Source organism: Melozone crissalis, unplaced genomic scaffold, assembly GCF_028551555.1.
Source record: "Melozone crissalis strain CALT ecotype California unplaced genomic scaffold, PUWL_Pcris_2 ptg000066l_1, whole genome shotgun sequence".
In the NCBI taxonomy this organism is placed as follows: Eukaryota; Metazoa; Chordata; class Aves; order Passeriformes; family Passerellidae; genus Melozone; species Melozone crissalis.
Genome location: NW_026535844.1, coordinates 1,410,630 through 1,431,741, shown reverse-complemented (window position 1 = coordinate 1,431,741; position 21,112 = coordinate 1,410,630). Strand labels below are relative to the sequence as shown.

Sequence of the window (21,112 nt, the reverse complement as noted above, 5' to 3'; positions counted from 1 at the left end):
GCTCAGTAGAAGGGGATTTAGGCTCCATCCCCAGGGGATTTTGGTTCCATCCCACCATTTCTAGGCGGATTAATTCCGCCGTTCCCGGATGAATTTACGAGGGAATGCGGAGCGCTCTGAGGAGCCCACAGAGTTGCCCTCAACAAACAGGGCCGCGCTGCTTCTCTCGCGAGACCTCTGCCGAGAAGCCCCAAAGGCGGCGCGGACCAATCAGAAGCCACGCCGGCCAGAATTACTGGCAGAAGTTCCCATTGCTTCGGCGTCGGCAGCTGCTTCCGGCGAATCCGCGGTGCATTGTGGGCATTGTGGTCCCCGTGGGGCCCAGCGGCGGCGGAGCGGGGCTGAGGCCGCGGGGGGGGAGAGGGCGGGGCGGGAATTTGGGGGCGCCGAGGGAGCCCCGGGACCCCCCCCGGCAGAGCGGGATGGGCGACAGCGACCGCGGTCAGCACCGGGAGCGGGGGGGGGGGGGGGAGGGGCGATGAGGGTGGGTTTGGAGGGGTTATGAAAGGATCGGGAGGGACTGAGGGAGAACTGGGGGTCCTGAGGGGATGTGGGGTGTTCTGAGGGCGTTTGGGGAGATCGAGAGGGAGAACTGGGGGTCGTGAGGATATTTGGGGGATCCTGAGGGGGTTTGGGGGGATGTGAGGGGATGTGAGGGGGTAAGAGGGAGAACTGAAGATCCTGAGGGTATTTGGGGGGTCCTGAGGGGGTTTGGGGGGATCTGAGGGGGCTGAGGGGGCTGAGGGGTTGTGAGGGGGTTTGGGACGTGGTGAGGGGATGTGGAGGGTCCTGGGGGAGAATTAGGTGTCCTGAGGGGGTTTGTGGGGTTCTCAGGAGATCTGGGGGGGTCTTGAGGGGATATGGAGAACTCATGAGGAAATCTGGGGGGATTCTGAGGAGATTTTCGAGGGTCCTAAGGAGGATATGGGAGCCCTGCGGGGGATGTGGGGTACTGAGGGTAGTTTGGAGGTTGTGAGGGCATTTGGGGGCATTCTGAGTGGGTTTGGGAGGATTTGGGGAGTTTTCGACGAGATTTGGGGCATCCTGAGGGAATTTTGGAGATGCCCGAGTGGATTTTGTAGGTCCCTGACTGGATTAGGGGTGATTTGGGGTTATTTTGGGGTCCCTGACTGGATTTGGGGGCATTTGGGGAATTTTGGGCTCCCTGGCTGGATTTTGAGGTATTTTCAGGTAATATTGGGGTCCCTGACTGGATTCTAGGAGGATTTGGGGTAATTTAGGAGTCTCTGATGGAATTTTGGAGTATTTACCTGTGTTTTTGGGGTAAGTTTGGCCTTCTGACCAGATTTTGGGGTGCCTGCCCTGATTTTGGGATATTTTGGGATACCTGACTGGATTTTGGTGTATTTTTGGGTCATTTTGGGGTTCCTCACCAGATTTTTGCCATTTTGGGGTAATTTCATGGTCCCAGACCGAAGTTTGGGGATTTTTTTGGGTATTTTGGAGTAATTTTGTGATCTCTGGCTGGAATTTTGGGGTTTTTTAGGGTATTTTTGTAGGACAACAGGGGAAGGATGGTCGGGATGGAGAGAGACGGGTTCTCTGAAGCCAGGTCATGGAACTCGGGGTTTATTGCAAAGGGCCTGGGTGCAGGGCCCTGCTTGGAGCTGCCAGGCACAGCTGGAGTAGGCCTGAGAGAGGGAGAAGAGTGGTGTTATATTTGCCCAATTATCCCATCATCAACAAAACCAAACACTATTAAAGGTAGCAGCAATTTTCATTGAATAGCTTAGAATATATAAAATCGGATACACTTGAAATATTGACAATGTAATTTGGTTAAAATAAGGGATAATTTGGTTCCAATAATAGCGCATTAGCAAAAAAACCCAAACAGCGAGGGGTACGGAGTGCAGGGCCCTTGGACCCCTGCCACCTCACATGCGAGCTTGCCAAGGGAAAATTTCCCCTGTTGTGCCATGTGTCAATGCCATCTCCTCCCATTTTCAAATCATCGCACTTCTACCTCTGCCCTCATCACCACCTTTACCGCGCATGCTCCACCACTCGGTTTGGTGGTCACACCCGTCTTTGGGGGTCGTCACTGATGAAGGCCTCTCCTCTTCCTCGATGGCCTTTAATTCACCCTTGGGTTACACATGTGCACCAAGCCAGTATAATGTACGCCAAAACTAACATATAATATTATATTTAAGTGTCAAAACAACAAATCTCTAATAACTAGCATTTTCCTGGGACCCCACCAGATTTTCCTTTCTTTCTGTTAATTTTTAGTAACTGTTATCTCTTGCTGTTTCCTGCCTTGAACATCTGCAGGAAAGGGGGGGGGAATGGAACCCCTCCCCTCCCTTTCTTGGCATTACACCTTTTAACTGTTTTATTATTGCCAAATATTAATTACTGTATCAATATCAATTACTGTTTCAATTTTGTCAGCACGGATCATACCTATTTAGCACACTTATCATGATCCTCCTCTGAGTTTTTGGAGTTCTCTGTCAGAAATCTCTCCCCTCCCCCACTCATCCACAGGGCTTTGGGGCGGTTTTCCCTTTTTGGGGGAAATCAAAGCGATGCCCTGATGGTCCTAATTAGAGGGAGGAGACGTGAGGCTCCAGGGCTTCCCGCTGAGCCGGAGCCACCGGAGCCGCAGTGCCGGGAAAGCCGTGGCGGGAGGTGCGGAGAAGTTTGTTTGTGTTTTCAGCTCAATCCCCTCGGGCCCGGGCCCGTTCCAGGGCTGTTCCTCAGCTCCGGCTCTGCCCTCACGCAGCCCGGGGCGCCCTGAGAGCGCGGGGCGGGTCTGTGCCGTGTGCAGAGCCCGCCCCTGGCTGGGATTGGGCGGTGGTGCCGTCAGTCGTGTTTGTGGCGCGCTGATTGGTGGGAGCGGGGTGGAGCAGGGCCCCGGTGGCGGGCTGAGGGCGGCCGTGGCTGGGCCGCGGCGCGTATGTGGGAGCGTGTGTGCGGTGCCGTGAACGGCGGCAGCGGCCGGAGCGCGGTGAGGCGGCGGCGGAGCTCGGAGGCGGCCGCAGCGCAGGTGGGAGCCGCGCTGGGTTGTGCGGGGGCTCGGGGCTGGCTGCGGGCCTCGGGGGCGGCAGGGGGCTCGGGCGGGTTCGTTGTGCCGCGTCCGGCCCGTGTTGCCGCTGGCGTGAGGGCGCTGCGGGAGCGGCTGCCCGCGGTCTCCTTGCGGCCGCTGCCTCGGCAGGAGCCGCTGCCGGAGCAGCGCTGGCTCGGCCCGGTTGCTGTGGCTGGGACAGAGGTGGCTGCCCCGTGCCCGGCGCTGTGCGGCGAAATTGCCGTGGCCGGAGGTTTCTGTGCGCAGAGGAGACAGAGGAGTCCTGTAAAAGTGACTTTATTGCTGAGCAGAGGGAGAGGCCGTGGGGCATTTGCCGTGCGGTCTCTGCCGTTGTTGTAGTTCGCAGCCTCCTTTTTATCCTCATTTTCCCGGCCTCATCTCCCTCTCCCTTTGTGCACTGGCTGAGGTACTTGGAAGGTTCAGACCTCCCGATCCTGTAACTGCATGTCCTCGTAATGTGCACCCCCACTTCTGTAGAACAGCCGATATTCACGGCTCTGTTAAGTCTTCGTTCTTCTGGAAGTTCAGGAATTCAGTGGGACTTTGTCTGAGCAGCGGTCCATGTAAATTAGTAACAGTTTTTGAAACTGGTGTTTTTTCCCTTCCTTATGTACGAATCCCTGACCCAATCTCTAGGCAGATTCACTCAGTGTTTTTTTTTTTCTTTCCCTTTTTTTTTTTTTTTCCTACTGAGAGTTGTTTGGTTTTGGGATTATTCGCAGTGCCCTCATTCCCTGTCCTTCTGTAGCCGTTTCTGGATCAGGAGGCCTGGCTGCCACCTGCATGCCCTCACTCCGCTGCTGAATGAGCTGCACTCTCAAGGTGTGGAGCATGGTAAAAAGATGAGAGTTGCTGTAGCACATCAGAGGAGAAACAGCATTCGTTTAACCCATGGTCTGTCAGGGACCCACGAAACCGTGTCCCCTTCCCATCCTTTCCACATTTGGACCAATACATGAACTGCTTTTTTGTTTCCGTTGGTTTTTTTTTTTTCACCACTTTTACTTTGTCATCTATTTGCCAACAGCAGTTTGAGTCATTTAATTTTCCACAAACTCCTCCTTTGTCTGCTAAAAGATGATCTGATCCCATCCCATAGTTAAGTCTTGTGTTCCTCATTTCAGTGGATTGCTCAGCAGGAAGGTCAGGAGCTGGAGCTGTCTGGTTGGTTATTGCGAGGACAGCTTGTAATCTAATGATGCCATTGAAATGAGAAATGGGTTCTGTGGCTCCTGATATGAATTGGTTCGGGTTCCCAGGGGCTGGTCCATGGTGTTGTAGGATTTGTTCTGGTAGACGTTTATGTTTTTGCAATTGTTTGCACTGCCTGAAGAGCCAGGGCTGCATCAATGGCCGATTTTCTGTAATCTAAACATATATTTAAACTTGTATTCCCAGCTGATTTCGCTGAAGTTGGAGTAGCAGAAACACCCCAGTGCTCTAATATACCGTATATAGAATAGACATTGACAGCACATGTTGGAGTGGGCAGAGGGCTGATTCCCCCCCATTTATTTATAGTTAAGTTTTCCCAACATTCTCCATTTGCTGTTTCCCTTTGCAGCTTCACCCGTTTGTGTTGCAGGGTCAGATATCCTCCCCCTGGGCTCTGCCTTGAGCTGTGCAAATTCCATCAGTGCCAGCAGGCAGAGCTTGGGGTGAGGGGCAGAGGGAATCAGCCCAATTCCTGCCCCAGGCAAGAGACCCAGGTGCATTGTCCAGGCTTTGCCCAGCAGTGTTCATTTGCATTTCTAAAGCTCCTCTGCAGGCTGCCTGGAATGGAGCTTCTCTTCCCGGGCAGTAATTTAATGACTCCCCTGTTCCTTTCCCACCCACCTTCCCTTGCTTTTTTTTGATGCCTTTTTTTTTTCTTGTTTTTAAACAGTATTCTGTTAACTGTTTATGAGTTAAAGCGTGACCTTTAAATCTCTTCTAGTTTTGTTGCTGGTCATTATCTCTGTAGGTATCTTTTGGACTGTTCCCAATCTGTTGAGATGTTGAACTCATTTCTGTTGAGTGGTGTAATACCCCTTAAATAAAACCTTTAAAATTGCTTTCACAAAGGCAAAGACAAACCAAGCCTGACCAGAGAAATAAGATTTAAAAGGAACGAACTCAGTACATTTTGCAGCAGTGCATTGGCAGGCAGCCCAGAGTGTGGGTGTCAGTGAGGCCCAGAGTGGAATTGTGCCGTGGTGTTCCCCAGCAGCTGTGGCAGTGCAGGCCCAGCCAGCGCTGAAGCTGCAGCAGTGGCAGCAAGGCTTGGCCCCAGTGGCTGGAGATGGCAGAGGAGGGTGGCCAGGATTGCAGAGGATTCCAGGCGAGGATCTGTGGGCAGGCGCAGGGGCTTGGCCCGCTGTGGAGCCCTGGCTGCTGCTGCGTTGCCTTCAGGGCAGGCTCAGGGGCGGCCTCCCATCCTCCTGCTGCAGGCGGGAAGTGCAAATCTGCGGGGCTTCAGAGCCCTTGAGGCCAGGCTGAGGGGTCCCCCCGTGTTGAGCTGTGCTGGCGGCTGTTTCTGGCCTCGGGGACACTTGGCATGGGCCCCTTGGCCACCAGTGGTGCTGCTTTGCACTCCTTAGGCAGGAGCCGATGTCCTGGCTGGGTGTTGGCAGCAGCAAAGTGCCAGGGCAGGCTGTGTGCCAGCCCAGCTTGCTGTGGGAGAATGTGCCTTGATATCTGCTCCAGTGGTTGCTGAAGCAGTGAGAATTGCTTTTGCCCCCCTGTTAGGTGCCATGGTGTCAGCAGAAGATGTTGAAGCCTTCCTGCTCAGGGCATTTCAGTGCCAGGCTCTCACAAGCACCCACAGCTGCGCGGGTTGAGCTGAGCATGGGGCAGTGACCTGGGCTGCGTCTGATTCCCCTTCCTTCCCTGCCCTGGAACAGGGTGTTGCTGTTAGACACTACTTGTCCTGGTTGGTTCAGAGTGCTTGGGAGAGGCTCCATATCTAATTTTCCCTCTTTCCCTGGGACTGCCGAACTTCAGGGTTCACTTCAGCATAGGCCTTGCCAGACATTTGACACAAAGGTGCAATAGAACTGGCCTCTGCATCACCTTTTATAATATTAATTTGCATTCCAAGTTTAGTGATCAAATCCCTTCCCAGTGAATCATGAAAACAATTAGGACCAAGTCAAAATTCATGCATTTCAAATCCCTCTCCCAGATGTACCAATAGTGGTTGAATAAAACCACGCATCTTTCCCACTTACCTCCTCACTAATCAAACATATTTTTAGCATTTTCCTCCCCCATATGTCGAAGATTCAGAGTGGATTGAGAGGCCCCTGTGTCCATCAGGAAATGCCTCCTCTCAATGCAGACCCACCCTGAATGTTCTCAAGGGCTGCAGTGTGGAGGGTCCCTGATGTGATGGGAGCTGTGACAGCCCTGCCAATCCATGTCCATCAAGGGGTGGACTTGCTGGTCCTGAGGGTGCTGCTTGCAGTGTCCTTGTGCCCTGCAGCTGGAGCCCTGGTTCCTTGCCAGGGGCTGTTTGGGTGGGCTCTCCCCTGGTGAGGAGGGCAATGCCTCTGCCAGGTGCTTGTGGCCGAGCCCATGTCCTGGGTGCTGGGGCCCCCTTGGGCCCTGGGGTTGATCCCTCAGGGGCTGTAGGAACTGTGCCATGGCCTTTGCCTTCAGCTTGGCCTTTTTCTGCTCCCTTCTTGCATTCACGTGCTGTGCCTTTGTGCCCAAGTGCTGCAGGGCCTGCTTCTGCCCCTCCTGCAGCCCCCGTCAGTGCCTGTGGGTGCTTGTCTTGTTTTACAAGAGAGATGTCTGCTCAGGAAGGCAGAAAAAGCCTCTCTTGGAATGGAGAATGCAAACCCCTCCCTCTTAATTTTTAGACTAGTGAAATGAAGGGGCTCTCAGGCAAAGCTATGGGAATAGGAATACCAGTTCTTTACTAGTGTGTATAATAAAGCAAACAAACACCAACAGCTGCGGCACTGAGAGCAAACAGAGCCCGGACCCAGTCCCGGCCTTTGGGCTGCGGCGCTTTGCCCTTGGGTGCAGTTCCGGGCACGGCCGGCAGGGGCGCTGGTGGCTCCCGCGAGGCGGGGCAGCGCATCCCTCCCATGGGAACCTCTCTGAACGGAAATAGAGCAATCCCTTCATCTCACTCTTTCACTTTTTTACCTTTTTTACCTTTTATAGCCTTTGTCCCGTGTTTTGGGAAAGAATTTGGAGAGGGCTGCCTTTTAACTGAGCTGCTAGTGTTTCGATATGGTGCTTCCTGTAGAGAGAGAGAGTTTCCCTGAACATCCGGAGCTGTGGTTACCGAGGGGACGTAACTCAGAGCAGGACGGGGTCAGGGGAGGATATCCCGCCGAGGCTCGGTGGGAGTGTGGACAGGGTCTGCTGCCGGAATCAGCAGAGGGGGATCTTCCCGTGGAGCCCGAGGCGGAGCGTGGGTAGCCCCCACATGGCTGATGGCGGCTGATCCAGCAGCTGCCGGCAGAGCAAAAGCAGGTGGGAGAGCCCGGCAGCAGCGGCAGTGCCCAGCGCAGGTGGCACGGGCAGGGCAGGCGGGGATGGGATGGCTGGGACCCCCCCTGGGTGCGGTGGGCGCGGTGACCTCGGAGCAGGCGGCAGGACAGAGCAACCCCCATCTTGCCCAGCACGGCCGGCAGAGCGGCCGCAGGCCAGGCAGTGGGAGCAGGGCACACAAATTGAGCGACAGCGCCGGGGCAGGTGGAGCTGCCCTGGGCAGTGAGGCCGCACCTGGGATGGAAACCGGTGCAGGCGGAGCTGAGGCGGGCAGCGAGCCGGGACCCGGGACAGGCGCTTCGGCCGCGAACGGAGGAGGCAACACCTGCAGAGGATCCCGCTCTCTTTCTGATTTTTCCTCTTGTTCCCTTCCCTTTCATTTCCCCCTTTTTTTTTTTTTGTCCCTCTTGTGTTTCTTATACTTTAAAGATTTTTATTTTCGTAAAATCTCCTGTCTAACATGTGGCATATTCTCTTTCTTCTAGATTAAATGGGATTTTTTTTACAAATAAATCCAGAGGCTAACGAATCTAAACTTCTGCATGGATACTATGAAATGGTCAACCAGCTAACTCATGACCTCCAAATGTTTTTTTTCTCTTCACGTTTTTATTTCTCCTTTGGTAAATTAAACATCATTCAGTTACTGGCTTTGCTACTCCAAAAATCCCAGTGCAGCCGTAGTTCCCTAAAAAATGATCACAGAAAGCTTGAGTACCCCAGTGTGTTTTCTGATTCATGTCTTCTAATATTTTCCTAGTAAGCACATTTTATTGTGAAATTGTCTTCCTTCAAGAAGTTTCCATTTCCCTGATTTATCTTTTTCACTTCCTATCTTGTTTAATTCTTTTCTCTCGGCTTCCCTAATCTTTGGAATTTCCAGTTTTTCCTCCTTTGGAGTTACTATTAACATAAGTCTATCTCCATCTTCTACTGCATCCTTAGCTTTGTGATGTGCCCCCAATTTGCCCAGTTTGCCTCTCCTTTGGCCCGGGCCGGGTTCTCCCCGCCCGCAGCGGCTGGAGCAGCCGAGAGCCCCACGCTGCCCATCCCGACCTGTCCCGGCTCCATTCCCGCTCCTGCCGCGGCTGCAAGGGCTGCGGGAATGGGGCACCAAGGGTGTGGCTGCTGGTGGGGGAGGAGGAGGAGGCAGGGAAGGGCAATGATAAAGGGAAGGAGGAAGTGGAGATAAGACAGAGGAGGAGGATGAGGGGGGGTGGAAGGGGAGGAGTGGGAGGAAGAGGAGGGACAAAGGCGGATCAAGGCTGAGCTGAGGGAACCACGTGGTCGATCCCTGCCTGAATTCGCAGCCCGCACCTGTGGGATCATCGGCCCCCCCCCAATCGCGCAGGTGAGCGGGGAGGGGGAGCTCGGCCCGGATATCCCAGGGTGTCCCTGGGTTGGGTCTTTTGGGGGATGTTTGGAGAATGAAGGAGTCCAAGGCTGAGTGGAAAAGGCCCCTTGGGGGGACATCAGGGGGTGGCGGTGGCGGCTGCCGGCAGAGGCAGCCTGGAGGAGCAGAGCCCTGTGTCCCCCAGGAGCCCAAAGTGGGGAGCCCAGAGAGGGGGGAGCGGCGCCATTCGCGGGAGCCTCAAGAGCCTGGAGAGGGGCAGGGGGGACTCCTAGCAGCCGCTGCAGCCAGAGCAGAGAATGAGGGGAGAAGGGAGCCCGGGAGCCCAAACAGCCCCGGCATCCCGAAATAGGGAGAGTGAAGCGGGGGGAGCTTTTGGGATTGCTGGGACTGCCAGCAGCCTGGGCAGGGCGGGCACCGAGGAGTAGGGGGACCCCCAATCCAAGTGTGACCCCCAGAGCTGGGACGCCGGGAACTCCCTGAACACCACAGTGGAGGAACCAGGGACAGGGAACCCCTGGGCGGCTTTTTCAGGGCTGAATCTGGGTGTTTGGGAGGTTTTTCTGGAGCCCAGGTGGCCAGTGACTTGTAGAGATGGACTTGGGCAGAGGGACCATCAAACTCAGTGTGTGTTGGGGAAGATGAAACAGGAAAGCCTTATAAATATGATTGTCTGGCAAAAGACTTTGAACATATAGAAAGTATAAGGAAGATTGAAATGAAAGCAAGCTTTGAGATACCGCGGTTAGTGAATAACTGGAAAACAATGGTGTGGCCCGACTGAAGGTAATCCCCTTTTGATGAAAAAATTGCCTCTGCTTGCAGAGAGATCCAAGGGTCAGAGCAGACCCCACTAGCTCAGCAGAAGGGGTCCAAAGAGGAGTTTTTAGGGTTTAAAATGTAACACAGTATGGTGATCTAATGATTTTTTCAGGCTGTATGTAAATGCTATAGGATTTGTATCTTGTACTAGATTGGTTAGTGAGAAATAGAATATTCAACACAGAAGAAGATTTATTGTATTGTAATGGGAACATTACTCTCACTTGGCTTTTGCTCTCTTACTCTGTTACCCTCTCATCCTCTCTACCCCTCTCTTCTCTCAGCCCTGTTCCAAGCTGTGCCTGGCAGCTCGAAGCAGGGCCCTGCACCCAGGCCCTTTGCATAAACCGCAAGTTCCATGTCCTGACTGCAGAGATCTCTCGTCTCCGTCCGTCCCGACCGTCCTACCCCCCGACCCTCCTACAAACGCGCTCATCCCTTGTTTTCCCCAAACCAGGATTTCCCATTGCCAAGGCCTGGGAGGCTGCAAGGAAGAGGAAGATGCCCCGGGACACTGAGGCAGGTGAGGAGGAAGTCAGTGCCCCTTTCCCCTCTGTGCTGCTCCATCTCCCAGCCCAGCACGGCCCCGGCTGCAGCTCAGCCCTGGGGGGATCTCCTTGCCCTTGCCTGTGGCACGGAGGCAAATCCCATCCTGTCCTTGTCCTTCCTCCCCCAGAGCAGGAGCTGAGCATGGAGAGCAGGGAAGACAAATGCCCACGGCAGAACCTGGTGGCAGAGGCCGTTTTGAGCGGCTCCACGGGGCAGGAAGCCAATGGGGAGGAAAAGCCCCGGAGATGCCGCACGAGGAGGGGCTGCAAACGCAGCCGGCGGGGATCTGAGGGTGAAAGAGCCAGCCTGGGCCGGGAAGGCGGCCAGAGACGGAGCCATAGCTCGGAGCTGGTGCTCCACGAGCAGCTCCATGATGGGGAGAAGCCCCACACATGCGTGGAGTGTGGGAAGAGCTTCAGGTGGAACTCCGACCTGATTGTGCACCAGAGGATCCACACTGGGGAACGGCCCTACGAGTGTGAGGAGTGTGGGAAGAGCTTCAGCATGAGCTCCCACCTGATCAGGCACCAGAGGACCCACACTGGAGAGAAGCCCTATGAGTGTGGGGAGTGTGGGAAGTGCTTCAGCCGGAGCTCCAGCCTGATTGTGCACCAAACAATCCACACTGGGGAGAGGCCGTACAAGTGCTCCGAGTGTGGGATGTGCTTCAGCCAGAGGTCCAGACTGATTCAGCACCAGAGGACCCACACTGGGGAGAGGCCCCATGAGTGTTCCAAGTGTGGGAAGAGGTTTAAGACCAGCAGCCATCTGCTCCAGCACTATCCGATTCACACAGAGGAGAGGCCCTTCCAATGCCCCGACTGCGGGAAGGGATTCACGCGCAACTCCCACCTCATCACCCACCAGCGCATCCACACAGGGGAGAGGCCCTACGTGTGTGATAAATGCAAGAAGGGGTTTAAGACCAGCTCCCATCTCCTCCTGCACTATCGGATTCACAGAGAGGAGAGGCCCTTCCAATGCCCCGACTGCGGGAAGGGATTCAAGCACAACTGCAACCTCATCACCCACCGGCGCATCCACACTGGGGAGAGGCCCTACGAGTGTCCCCACTGTGGGAAGAGCTTCTCACAGAGCTCTAACTTGACCCAACACCAACGGAGGCACCAGTAAGGGAAGCCCTGCGAGTGCCCCGAGTGCGGGCAGAGCTTCGTGCGCTGCTCCAGCTGCATCCCCCACTGGAGGAGGCGCTTTGGGCACAGCCCAGGTGAGCCACATTCCTTGTGATCCATGTTGAGAACACACCTGGCTGCTTCTACTTCTAATTTCATGTTAATTTTTTTCTATTCTCCATCTCTTTCCATTGCAATAGCCAAGAGGGATGGATCTGTCACCTCCAAACCACTCAAATCCCAGTGAAAACAGCTCTATCTTACCCCAAAAAGAGCTCAAACCCACCTCAGAAAATTCAATCCCATGCCAAACTCACTTGATTCCGCAGCCATCAGGCTGACATGAGGCTGGGAGGTGATTTAGAGTTGTGGGATCTCAATTAGAGTGGTGGGATGGAGATTGTGTGGGGCTGGGTGTGTGGGATGTATTTGACAGCAAATAAAACTCTGAGACTTACTGATTTCTCTCCCGTTCCTGTTCAGTCTGTTGCAGTTCTGTTTGCAGAGTGCCGCCTTCTCAGCTCATTGTCTTGGTGTCCCCTTTTCTCTCCTGCCTCTCTTTGCCTGCTCTGTTTCTCTCTCAGTGTCTCCCTGGACCCACGGACCACCAGAGACCCTTCCTATATTTAATTGCCTCTGGGACCTCTCAATACCCTCCCCTGATTTATTGCCCCAGTGACCACCAAAGACCCTCCCCTGATTTAATTGACCCCTCCCCTGATTTAATTGACCCCTGCCACCAAAGACCCTCCCCTGATTTAGTTGACCGTTCCCTTTTTTAATTGACCCCTCCCCTGAAGTGACCCCTCCCCTGATTTAATTTACCCTTTCCCTGTTTTAATTCCCCTTCCCCTGATTTAATTGACACCTGCCCTGATTTAGATGACCCCTCTGTCCCCACAGACCCTCCCCTGATTATTTATTATTTTATTTCCCAAATATTATTTTAATTCCTAGTCCCAGGAGCTGAAGTCCTAAAGGCTGGCAGGCAAATGTCTCTGTAGGATTTTGCTCCATTTCCCTTCAAGGGCAGGAACATCTTTTCCTGGCTGGGAGCTGGAATTGCAGACTTTTGGAATGTGTGCAGGGCAATACGGACTGGGATCAAATATGGACTAGGATCAGATAGGGGTTGGGATCAAATATGGACTAGGATCAAACAGGGACTGGGGTCAAATATGGAGTGGGATCAATTATTGATTGGAATCCTACAGTGTAGGATAAACTGGACTGAGCTTATATAGACTGAGATCAAATACAGGCTGGGATCAAATATTAATTGGGATAAAAAATGGACAGGGATCAAATATGGACTAAAATCAACTATGGACTGGGATAAACTGGACTGGGATCAAATCAGGATTGGGATCAACTTTGGAATGGGATCAAATATGGCCTGGATTAAATATGACAGATTTTATGGACTGGGATCAAATATGGACTAGGATAAGCTATGGACAGGGATTAAATATGGACTGGGATCAAATATGGATTGGTATCAAATGGACTGGGTTCCTACAGACTGGGATAAACTGGACTGAGATTGTATAGATGTGGTGGTTTGAGAGGAAGTTAGTTTTCTGGGATATGAAGTGGTCAGGCCAATAGGTGTTCAAATTTGAGTATTGGCACCTGGTTTGGCCACTGGGGACATTGGGTACGCCTCTGAGAACACAGGGGTTAAAACGCAGAGCACTCCCGGGGGAAGCTCTCTTGGGTTCCAGCGAGAGAAGCAGGTCGGGCCTCCCCTGCCCAGCTCCTGGCTGGTTTGGGGCTGGGTGAGGTAGGCCTGGCCCGAGGATGGAAGGGTGGAAGAGCACCGAGAGGCATCGGGCAGCCACACCTCCCCCCCAGGAGACAGAGAGAGAGACAGAGCGCCTGTGCCACCGTGAAATTTGATATCCTGTGCTGGCAGCACAGCCCGGCTGGGGGAGAAGGGCAGGGGGGATGCAGCGAGAAGGGGTCCGGCCGCTGTGGGAGCTTTGGGTGGGCAGAGCCCGAGCTTTTAACCCTTTTTCAGACAAGGAAAACTTTGCAGAACATTAACCTTTCCTAGAAGAGAGATAAGAGATGAAATGGAAGAAGGAAATGTGCAAGTGTGAAGGTCTGGGCAAGTGAAAGATGTCGGGAGAGTAGAGAAGAATCTTAGGTGGGAAGAGATGATGGAGTGGCCTTAGCTGGACTTTTCCTGTATGGCCATGGACAGAACCATGTTTCCTGTGACACAGAGACTGCATCCAGGGGGAGGCAATGGCTCAGAGCCAAGAGGGTTCAGTGTTGGTACCCCTCGGCCCCAGGGGGTGAAATTTGGGGGGCACAGGTGTTCCAAAGGTGAGACTGTGCCCTTTTTGGAACGGGACAAAGCATCCTTAAAAGGACAACCCTAGAAGCAGCTCTGGTCCATGTGCAGTGGTGGGAGCACTGGACATGGAAGGAAGAGGTCACGTTTGCAGATGTTCTCCAGGCGGTGCCACGAGTGACATGGAAACACACGAGGTTTCAGCGGTGTTTCCTGTGTAGAAAGCGAAGGGAGACGACCCATCGTTTGATCAGCATCGAACTCCAATTTATTGATCCGACATGCACATTTTATAACCGTGTTAATTAAGTTCATACATATTGCAAAACCCGAGCTCATCATTGGTTACAGATTACGCACCAACCCCTCCTTTTGTTTTCAATACCTGTGGTTTGTTATTGAGACCAAGACTTGTTTTTCTCATCCTGTTATGAACGGTTCTCAAGGCCTCCATGTTTGTCACTCTGCTTTCCCATAACCATCCAAGGACAAGATATTTACTTGTTATTGAAGAGAAGCCTGAGAACTCTTGCTGTTTACAGAAACGTGCCTGAGAATTTTGTTGTTTACAGGATCAGGCTTGAGAATTTGCTGCTTACAGCTGCCTTTTACTTTTCCATCAGCTGTATATTTTCATGGCCTTTTGTTTTTTCCTTCAAGCTATGTCTGAGCAAAATTGTCCAGCAATTCCCCGCTTTTCCTTTTTACACAAAGAGGTTAGTCTGCCAGGGTTTTTCTATCATTCTACTGACCATATCTTGAATACAATTAAAAAGACCAGGTAAAATAAGTAAAAGCATTTAAAAGCACACTCAGTATCTCTTTAAGGTTCCCCAGCCACGGTCCGAGCAATGGCTTTTACCCCAAAGGGTTAAAACCATCCCCAACTGAGCCATGATGTCCTGCCTTATCAGGCATTGCAGGGTAGGTGGTAATTGGACTAAGAAAAGAAGGCTGTTAGCTGTTTTCATTCATGCGAACCTGGAGAGGAGGCAAACAGCTAGGGCTAATAATGCTGGAATGGACCCCAGTGTCCAACAAGCCTGAAAATGATCCTTTCTGTCCTTGAAATTCCACTCCCACCCTTTTCTTGGGTCTGTCAGAAAAGTTCAAAGTCAGTAAGGTAAGTCCTCCGGTGGATTCAAAACCATTTCCCCCCTCTCTTGTCCTTTTACAGTCTGTAATCCCTTAGTCATTTGGCTCAAATGGCACCAGCTGAACAATTCTCTGTCCCTTATTGAGTTGAAGTGGGGAAAAAGGCGTATATGCCATCACCATATGGTCCACATCAATGACACCAGGCAAAACAAATAGTCCCAACAAATGCAGATCATAAAATAAACATCTAGCATAAATCTATCTAACATCACTCAAACTTAACAGCACTTGAACTTAAAGCACTTAAAATAGTTAAACTTAACAGAACTCAACATCATTTAAACTTAACAGAAATTAAACTCAACAGAACTTAACTTAGCAGAACTTAAGTTTAACAGACCTTAACTTTAACAAAACTTAACCTTAATAGAACTTCAACTTAACAGATTTTCAAATCAACAGAACTTACATGTAAAATCACTTAAATTTAACAGAACTTAACTTTTACAGAACTTAACTTTAACAGATCTTAACTGACTTTAAATTGTAGATAACTTAAACTTAATAGAATTTAATCTTAAAAGAATCTAACTTCACTTAAACTTAATAACACTTAAACTGAACAGAAATTAAACTGAACAACACCTAAACCTAACAGGACATAAAATTAACAAAACTTAACAATATTTAACATTTAATGGCACTTAATAGATAATTTAACTTAAACTACTTAGCAACAGATAAGACTTACTATAGAAATAGAATATAGCATTTACTATAACTTACTTACAGGCCTGATTCTAAAATACTAAGATGAAACAACTTTCTTCACGTGTTTGCTGCAGCATTTTTATACTTGAATGCACTTAAACATAGGAAGTTTGTTCAAGGTATACCTGTGGAAAAATTCTTTTGAATTCAGTGCTTGCTTTTACATCTATCACATCTAAACGAATCTCAAAGAACATAAAAAGCATACTCACTACATCTCACCCATACAATCGCTTCAACACATCTTTAACATTTTTAAATTTTTCAAAATACAATTTCAGAATTTGATGTTCCACCGACCGAGCCATGTTAATGCAGGTGATTCTGACAGCATAACGGATGCTAAGCCAAATCGGCCGAAATTTGACCCACGCATTCAGTACGCTGATTTGACTTTCACAGTCTCTGCCAGGAAGAACAAAAAGTCCTTTTAACTTAGGCAAGGAACGTCTTGATAGTAATGCTCCTTGGTGTCGCTTGTTTATTATCACTGGTTTCTTAATTGCAGTAGGGATCTTTTCTTTTGCTGACAAGAGTCACATTTATTACGGCTGTTAGGTCTAAAACTGAAGCTTTTTACCGGCCGTGGGGCGGAGGGAGAAACGCTGGCGCTGGAAAAGCACTCTGGTCCTGTGCCGCTTGTGTCGGAGCGGGCGAACCCCCCCGCGCTGGGTGCGGCGCGCGCTCCGTCCACGCTGCAGCCGTGGCGGCGCGGGTCACTCCCCCCATGGCGGCTCCGCTCCCCCGCGGCGGCTCCCTGTGGTGTCGGGTTGGAAACAGGAGAGGGTGCTGATGGTGCAGCGACGACTTGAGCCGGTACGTGGTCACTGCAGTTCGTACTCCTGGGGAAGTTTCCCGATTTCCGTCTGCAAGCGCCCGTATTATGAGTGTCCGATCGGTATCTCCGGCACCAGAGTCCTGCAGCCTGGCATTCCTGGCGCCTGTGACCCATGCCTCCGCATCGGTAACATTTCATGTGGCCTCCTCTATTTGCTGATGCCAGTGCAGCTGACGCTTGAAGAGGTGCAAGAGCAGCTAACACCTGATTCTGAGAGATCCCTAGCCCTAATTGTGCTACGCATTCATTTACGAACCCTTGGCAATGAGGATTAAACAACAATTGCTGGGGCTGAGTAATGATCAATTTAGCTATCTCATGACAATCGTTCTCAAGAAGAAGACTGGCATCAAAAATATAATCTAACATCTGTTTGGCTGGCTCACTTTTCACTCCAAACTGGCTAACAGTAGACCTCAGTTGAGACAGCAATTCCCAATTAAGAGCTGTAATAGTAGCCTGCATGCTCCCCCCCTCCTGTGCAGTGGATACAACAGGACAAGGAAGCTGGGTAACAGCGCTGATAAGCTCCCCCTCCCCCTTATTCATAGCGTCTTTGGCAAGCGCAGCCCGGGCCAACCTCCGTTCCCTTACAATAGCCCCCGCTAGGTCGTTTTCCGCCCCAGGGATCAGCTCATTGATTTTCAGGAGCTGATCGGAGGGTCTCGGCCATGGCTGCTGTTGTTCAGGGCGTGCGGAAGCCTCAGAAGCGCTCTGTGTAGCCTGGCTTGCTGAGGGGGGTGGTGAAGCAGGTAAAAAAACCGTCCTCATTGCAGGGGCTAATGGTAATCCCCTGTCCAGATCGTATCCTTTATTACACCCATGAGCGGCGTTAGCCTGCTGGGCAGCCTGTTTCTCGGCCTGAAACTGCAGTAATTCATTGCGAACGACCCGCCATAATTTACCTTACAGCTTGGCAGTTTTATCACCATCTAAAGTAGCCTCCCATAATAAATCACCAAATTTACGCCACTCCGTTAACTCGTGAACCGTATGGGGGTTAATAAAAGCTCCCCTAGCATAGCCATCAGCCAAAAGTCCTGGTAAATCCTTCTGCAAATCTATCCCCTTAACCTGCCTTTTTTGTAAAAAGGCAGTAAATAGTTCATATGCTGCTTGCCTTTCCATACCTAAAATCGTCAGCGCTGATTGCAGCCTCTTCAAGGTCTATGCAGCACGTATCAGTCGGTCTTGCCTGTAGGACACCCAAGACACGACGCGTCTCAGCTTCTTTTTTATCCCTTTTCCTTTTGTTGCGTTTACTGCCGTCCCGGCTGCTCGGACCTGACCTGTTTCTTCGCTCCTCCGTGGTGCGTTGCCGTATCATGTCGGGGTATCACCATTTGTAGAAAGCAAAGGGAGACGACCCATCCTTTGATCAGCATTGAACTCCGATTTATTGATCCAACATGCACATTTTATAACCGTGTTAATTAAGCTCATACATATTGCAAAACCCGAGCTCATCATTGGTTACAGATTACACACCAACCCCTCCTTTTGTTTTCAATACCTGTGGTTTGTTATTGAGACCAAGACTTGTTTTTCTCATCCTGTTATGAACGGTTCTCAAGGCCTCCATGTTTGTCACTCTGCTTTCCCATAACCATCCAAGGACAAGATATTTACTTGTTATTGAAGAGAAGCCTGAGAACTCTTGCTGTTTACAGAAACGTGCCTGAGAATTTTGTTGTTTACAGGATCAGGCTTGAGAATTTGCTGCTTACAGCTGCCTTTTACTTTTCCATCAGCTGTATATTTTCATGGCCTTTTGTTTTTTCCTTCAAGCCATGTCTGAGCAAAATTGTCCAACATTCCTGGGGATGCCTATGGCATGTGAAGGACTCCTCTCCCCTTGATTTACTGAGAATTCATTACCTAAAGGGTGGTGATGGACCAAGAGTTGGTGATTTGGGGAATAGATGTATTGGAAATTTGGTGGGAGGGGGAGGAAATGTTTTTGGAAAGTTTTCATTTTCCCTGTGTGCTTCTTGTTATTTAGAGTTGTAGTTTAGTTAATAAAGGTTTCATTTCTTTATTTCTAAGTGGGGGCCTGCTTTGCTTATTCCTGGTCACATCTCACAGCAGACACCTGGGAGCATATATTTTCATGGGGACACTGGCATTGTGCCAGCATCAAACCATGACACCTACGCTGCCAGTTGGCCTTTTTCCATCTCTCCAGCCATCCCCACAGAGCATTGGCTACTATCCATGAATCAGTGTAGAGGTAGAGCTTTGGCCATTTCTCTCCCTTAGCAATGTCCAGGGCCAGCTGAACAGCATTGAGTTCTGTATGTTGACTTGATCCACCTTCTCCTTCAGCAGCCTCTGCCACCTGTCGTGTGGGGATCCATACAGCTGCTTTCCACTTCTGGTCCATCCCTGCGATGTGACAGGAAGCGTCAGTGAAAAGAGCGTAGCGTGTTTCCTCTGGGGGCAGTTGGTTATAGGGAGGAGCCTCTTCAGCCCGTGTCACTGGTTCTTGTTGCTCTTCATCAGTAATGTTGTAGTGTGTTCATTAAGTTCATTTAATTCCTCCCCCATTTTATGTATCTGCTCCTCCCCATTTTGTGTAAAATGGTTCTCCCCTCCTCAGTTTTCCCGCCACAGTCCTACCAGTTATATTGTCAATCTTCTAAGTTATATAATTCCTCCTCCCCTTTTTCCCTTATATATATGCTTTTTCTCCTCCCTGGGTGTCCTGGGGTGACGTTATGATGCTTGTATCCCCATTCATCTGTTCTGCGCCTTAAAGACCGACTCTGAAGAGTGGAAGTTTTGTTTGGGTTTCTCTTATCAGGGACACAGAGACAGGCAGTACATAGGGCTGTTTTTCACTTCTTGCTTTCAGTTTGCTGCTTTGCTTGCTTGCTTTTCTGCTCTTGCTTCTCCTCCCGCTTTTGCTTCTGCTTATTAGCTAGTTCTAGCTAAACAGTCCAAATTCCTTCCTGGACTGTTTCTCCTCTCCTGTTTCTGTGACCATCTGAACCTGCTCCGGACTGGGACTGGGAACACCGAGGATTCACACCGTTTGGCTGCAGCAGCTGGCCCAGCACCGGAGGGACTGAGAACAGAGCAACCACCCCCGAGAGAGACTTTCTGATTTTGTCATCTTTCTCAGAGCAGTGTCATCGGGTATTGTTCATTTTGTGTGCTGGGGGGTGCTGTGCCTGAAATAAACAGGTTCTTTCCACCTCTCTCCAAGGAATTTTTTCCCGAACCAGTTGGGGGGAGGGGCCGTGTGGGTTTTGCTTTCTGGAGGGGCCCTCCTTTGCAGATTCTTTAACAAATTTGCCCTAAACCAGGACAAAATCTTGGCGCCCAATGTGGAGCTCGAGAGAGAGTGGAAAAACCCTGTTTTGACTGCATTTCGGTTGCTATTACTCTGTGTTCATTTTAATCAGCTAATAGCCATGCTTTTTGAATTCATCATGTCTGTTGGGGTGAAGGTTTGCATGCATTTCTGGTCCCTAGGGTTTTTTGAGATATTAATACCTCTCTGGTCCCTAGGTTTATTTTCTTATCCAGAAATAGCTTTAGTATTGCCCCTAATACGTAGTTTTTACATCAGAGGGGCAGTGATCAGAGTAGCTATCGTGCTGGGCTTGGTGGCAATAATGTGCAAGAAGTTTATAAACATGCTAGGGTCTGCTCCAGGTATGAATGGTTCATGGCTGTGGTTATGCATCCAGTTTGTTGCAGGAGGAGCAGCAGGGGATGAGTTTTTCAGCCTCTGCTTTTCTCCTTCTCCTATGAATCAGTTGCATCACTAGTGAAGGATGTTGAGTTTCCCCTCAATATTAAAGAAACCATCTTCCTGGTATTCAATCTGGTAACCTTCCTCTATACAGCCTGCTGCTTCTCTAGAATGAGGGCTGAGATTTCTAGACGAGCTGATGAGACCCCTGACTCAGGAGTAGACCCCGGTGTGGAAAATCCTAAGTGGTGTGGGAAATGGGAGGATATGGGCCAAATCCTGAAGGAATTCTCTGACCCTATAGTCTGGGATTTTCCCCATGATCAAATTCAGAACCCAGCTGAGGTGGGGAAATACCTGAAAGAGAAGTACCAGGATGAGCCTAAGGAGAGGAAGGTCATTGCAGTGAGCTGGGCCCTGGCTTGTGCTCATCGCTCACTGCTAGATCCTGTCGGGCAGCAGACAGAGGCAGGGGGGCAGGGAGATAAATCAGCAACTATCCCGGTGACTCAGGCTGCAGCCAACACTCCAGGCTCAAAGCCAGCATCTAAACCCATGGCTGTTGCTACCAGTACTAGAAGTGGGAAATGCACGGACAAGACCGATCGACCAGGGGATGATGATGATGATGAAGGAGAAGGAACCTCAGTGCCTCCTGACATAAAATCAGGAGTCAAAGCAGCAGGTGCAAGATCAGATGCAAATATTGAGTCCTTTACCCTGAAGGACCTTCGTGGCCTACGGAAGGACTACGCTTGAAGGTCTGATGAATCCATAATTAGTTGGCTTGTCCGTCTCTGGGATGCTGCAGGCGAGGCTACAATTCTGGATGGCACTGAAGCCAGGCATTTGGCATCCCTTGTTGGAGAGTTTAGTTCAAGCAAGGCTTAAAGAAAAAGGCCAAGAAGACATACAATTGAGAGAAAAGTAAAAGGTAGAAGTAAAGCAGTTCCTAAAGCAGTTCCCAGGCTTGATTTTATAAATAAGGTTCTCAGACAGTCTTCCCATAAC

General features: G+C 50.7%; 1 pseudogene; it reads left to right on the top strand.

Annotated features, from left to right (window-relative positions):
- The window catches only part of LOC128945551 (uncharacterized), a 1,882,792-nt pseudogene that overhangs the window by 1,051,975 nt on the left and 809,705 nt on the right, over positions 1-21,112 (top strand).